General features: G+C 66.0%; 1 long non-coding RNA gene across 1 annotated transcript; it reads right to left on the minus strand.

The window, feature by feature from the left end:
• Positions 1-683: 683 nt before the first annotated feature.
• On the minus strand, positions 684-3,075 carry LOC133069778 (uncharacterized). Its single transcript, XR_009695996.1, has 5 exons — positions 1,965-3,075; positions 1,753-1,875; positions 1,559-1,672; positions 1,343-1,471; positions 684-1,257 (listed from the first exon to the last, which is right to left on the minus strand). It is a non-coding gene; the product is annotated as an uncharacterized LOC133069778 (long non-coding RNA).
• Positions 3,076-4,441: the final 1,366 nt, after the last annotated feature.

Genomic DNA, 4,441 nt, shown 5'->3' on the forward strand with positions numbered 1-4,441 from the left:
CCACGGACCTCCTGCCTGTAGCCCCCCTCAGCGCCCCCTCCCTGCCTCAGCACAGCAGAGAATGGGGAGAGGGGGCCTCTGTGTCCCAGCCCAGCACTCTGGGCCTGCAGTGCTGGGGACGAGAGGGGGCGGTGGGCTTCCTGGAGGCGTGGCCAGCCTCCTGCCAGCACTGCAGCTTGCCTGATCCCACGTCAAGCCCACTCTCCTGGGACGATTCTAGAAAGCAGCCTCTTAGATTCAGGACTTGGGGGTCTGACTGGTGGCTCATGGTGGCCTGGGTATCGTGGGCGGGAGGGGCTCTCTCAGGGCTGATGGCTCCTTTGTTCCCCCTGCAGGGACCCCGGGTTCTCCTGCCCCTCACCCAGCCCCCACGTGTTGCTTGCCATGGTCCCTGAAGTCCCGGCCCCCTCGGCCGCCTCTCCCACAGGACCCCACCCCGTGTCACCAGCCCGTTCATTGCCCACCCCTCACCAGCCCGTTCATTGCCCACCCCTCGAGTCCACAGCTCCCCACTCTGTGTTCCTGCTCCAGGCCGTCCCCCTCCCCTCCCGTGTGTCCCCACCCATGTGTCCCCACCCATGTGTCTGGCCCCTTGCGGCCCGAGTGCCTTCTCGTGTTCCCTGGCCCCATTTCCCCCCCAGCCCCCTCCCCGTTCATCTCAAATGCAAGAGTCCTGAGACAAATTCCTGTAACTGAGTTTATTGATGAATCCAGGGCTTCTGGGGAGGCCCTGGCAGGGAGGGACATGAGCGAGATGGACACACAATGAAATGCTTGGTGTGCTCCTGATGTTTGGAGCCTCCAGACTAGGTGTGGGAGGGCGGGGCCCCTCACACTCGGGCCCCCCAGTCGGGCCCCCTCCCAGTCACCCCCGAGGGTGGGCGGGGTGCTGGGTGGGGGGCACGGGCCGAGGAGGCCTACACATTCAGCAGTGGGCACACACACGCGCTTACACACGCTCAGAGACCAGGGCTGGCTCCAGAACCCCAACCAGTGCAAACGACTTTTAGTGCAAATTAATTCAAGAGGGACGGGGAGAACGGGGCTCTGAACGCTCTGAGTCTCCTGAGCAAAGGATAGCAGAGAGAAGATCAGAAAATAGAGACAGAAAAGGAGGAAAAGGAGGGAGGGAGGCTGTTGGTGGTCTTGGGGCTGTGGCAGGGGTTGGCCGCAGAGATGGAGTCGCCGGGCCAGGGTGGGTGTCGCCGCGGGGGCTGCTCTTCCGGTGGTGTGGGTCGTCTGTTCCTTTAGATCAACCTGCGGACAGAGACAAGGCATGAGGGTGGGGTCTGGCGGGACAGGCTGGGCAGAGGGGCGTGGAGGGGCTTCGAGAGGCAAGCACCTTCCAGAGCTGATTCCTGAGTTAAGGTGTATAGTGGTTCCAAAATGCAGCATATTCTCGAGTCAGAGCTAGAAAGACTTGAAGAAGTCCGTGTTCCAAGTCCCAGGCATGAGCTGGGTAGCACCATTTCTGCGGGGATAGGAGAGTGTGAGTGCCTGCCTCTGGGGCCCGTGCCGCCCCCTCCCCACCGCCCCGTGTGTGGCAGGGACCTCTCACCTTGTCATCTTGAGGGTTCTGGGGGCCTGAAGAGCAGCAGTACTGTGTTTGCTCCTTCAGGAGACTAAAAGAACAGAGATATCCCGACTCCTCGCGGGGCCAGCTGACAGTATTCTACAGGAGAGAGGCGCCCGTGAGGCTGAGTGTGGGTCAGCGGGCCCGGGGTGGGGGGCACAGCCTGAGTCTGCACTCACCTGGTAGGCTGGACGGTCCCACCTACTCTCTCCATCACGCCGGACCATATCATATCACTCTGCGCACGTCCTGGCCGCCCGGCCTCCGTGACTGGCAGGCACGACCACCCCACTAAGACGTGGCTGTGGGCAGAGAGAGAGAGGGGGGTGGTGCTGACTGGGTGGGCAGAGGCAGCCGAGGGCATCAGGAGGGCAGCGGGCTGGACACTCACCATCGTCTCTGGTCCGAGCTCAGAGGCACCGATCCCGCTCCGTCATCGCCCGCAGAAGCCCGCCTTGGCCACGAGCTCGAAGTCCAGTGCCCCTCCCACCAGCTCGGTGCCCGGCTCCGGCCCCTTGCCCCTGCCTGTGCCCTGACCTCCCTTCCCCCGAGAATGCACACTCACGCCACCCCCCCCGCCCTGCCTAGCCTGGTCTCGCCCATGTCCTTGACTCCCCTGGGTGCTGTCCTGTCTATCATGCCCGTCCCAGGGGCCCGCGGTTCGGGTCAAGTGTCCCCAGTGTCCCTAAGTGCACTGGGGCCCTCCCGCGTGGCCCCCAGGCCGCAGTGCCGCGTGGGGCTAGCGTCCGCGGGCTGGGCCCGCGCAGCCTCCCTGCTGCGGGTATCTCTCCGGGCCTGTCCCTGCGGCCACCGCCCCCCAGATGACGTCCCGCCGCGGTTGCCCGCGCACTGCGCTGCCTTCTCTCTCTCTCCAGCCCTCGAGGCTCCGGCTCAGGCCTGAGAACGCCTGGCCGGAGCCGCTCCTGTAACCTGCTCCTAAATGAATTGCAGTGGGTGAAGTGGCGGCTGGGAACCCCTCTGTCCTGAGTCCCCGCCCTGTCCTGCTCGCCCCGGGGCCTGGGTGCCCCCTACACGTGCTGGCAGCCCTGCCTCCTGAGCTCCCGCCTGACTCTCTGGAAATGCCCTTGCCCCCTGGGGCGGCCTGCGGCCCCCCAGCCCGCTCTGTCTCAGCTCCCCCTGAGACGGTATCACCTGTGCTTCCTCACCAGCCTGCGTCTTGCTGCTCTGCCGGGAGGCCAGCCTCTCCGCCTCTCTGGCCCTCGCTCTCCAAAACCTCCTTCTGCAGGAGGCCAGGAGAGCAAGACCCAGGGAGGAGAAGGGGACTCACCTGGCCGGCAGAGCGCTGTCTTCCCCTGCCCACGGCTGCCAGCGACACCTCCAGGGCCCCGGCTCCGGGGCGAGCCTTTCTGCAGCTCCCCTGTCCACCAGCCGCCACGACCTGAAACCAAAATTGACCGGGATGAATGCCTGGCTCCCCCCTCTTCTCCTCCACGCTGCTAGCTTGGGTCTTTTACCCTCCCACGCAGATGTTGCCCGGCCTGCGGGGCGCCCGGGAGCAAAAAATGATCCCCAAAAGGCTCCCGGGCGCCCCGCGGCCCTCCCCAAGCCAGCCCCTTCACGAGTCCGCTCCTGCCAGGCTCCAGATGTCCAAGGTGATCCTTGGCCCACCCCACGCAAACTTCCCTGCACCCCACTTCCCCATATTCCCCCGGTTACCCCTCCGCTCCCCCGCTTCCCCAGTTTCCCCCGTGCCCCCCCATCCCTCCCACCACCCCCCTCCCACACCCTGCTCCTCGGGCCCTAGCCCGGGCTTTTTCTAACTGGAGGCGGCCCCGCCCAGCATCCCCGCCCCCGCCCGACCAGCCAATCAGCACAGGGACCGTGTTGGGGGCCCCCGCGAGGCCCGCCCCCACCCGGGACGGTCCAGCGCACGTACCTCACCCGTCCTGGAATTCTCCAAAGAGGGCCATCCCCACACCCCTCCTTTGGCATCCGGTGGGGAGGCTCTGGCATTGTTCCCGAGCGCCCCCCCCCCCCACCGTGTCCCTGCAGGCGGCTGCCGCCCAGCCCCCAGGGGCACGCGCTGCCCCCGGACAGAGGTCTGGGCGGGAGCCGCCAGATGCCCCGTGGGACTTCAGAGTCGCCTCCTGCTGCCGCTGTGGCTGAGACCGCACCGTGGTTCCAGAGCCCGCGGTGTGGGGGTGCGGGGTGCTGGGCTCGGGGCTCAGGGCGGCCAAGGGAAGTTCTCCGGGTCTCGCGGGCTGGCGGGGGCCGACCCTCCCGCCTGAGGGCCATCTGGCCAATGGAGCCTGCTGTGAGCACCGCGCGCTGAGTGGGGCAGGGTCTCCGGCGTGGCCGGGGAGCCCCATTCCGTCGCCCCCACGGCCGGTCCCACGTCGGGGCCAGGCGTGCCACTGTCCTCTGCGCTCGCAGGCGCGCCGGGGCGGTGAGCCTGACAGCCTCCCCGCTGGCTGCAGCCGCGGTCCACATCCAGAGTCCAGACAAAGACAAAGCCTTGAGCCCCCCAGCCACCCCATCCCTGGGGCTACCACCTAGGCCTCATGGGGGTCTTTGGGAACCAGCAGTCTGGAGGGTTTGGCCACCACGTCTACAGTGACGGGGCCATGAGGTGGGGGGCATGCCCCAGCAAGGGACCCAGAGCTCTCCATGTCTGAGTGCACCTCAGTTAGGGCCTTGGGATGACCCTGCTCTCCTGGACATGCCTGATGGCCAGCCTTTGCTATGGGTGAACCCCCAGATTTACATGGGAAAACTCTATCCTTCACTTTGGGTGAGCCCACAGAGTTACACGGGAAAGTTCCAGCTTTGACCGCGGGTGGACCACCAGATTTGTGTGAGAAAACTCCAACCATGGCTGTGGGTGAACCCCCAGATTTACATGGGAAA

Source organism: Dama dama, chromosome 2 (assembly GCF_033118175.1).
Source record: "Dama dama isolate Ldn47 chromosome 2, ASM3311817v1, whole genome shotgun sequence".
Taxonomy (NCBI): Eukaryota; Metazoa; Chordata; class Mammalia; order Artiodactyla; family Cervidae; genus Dama; species Dama dama.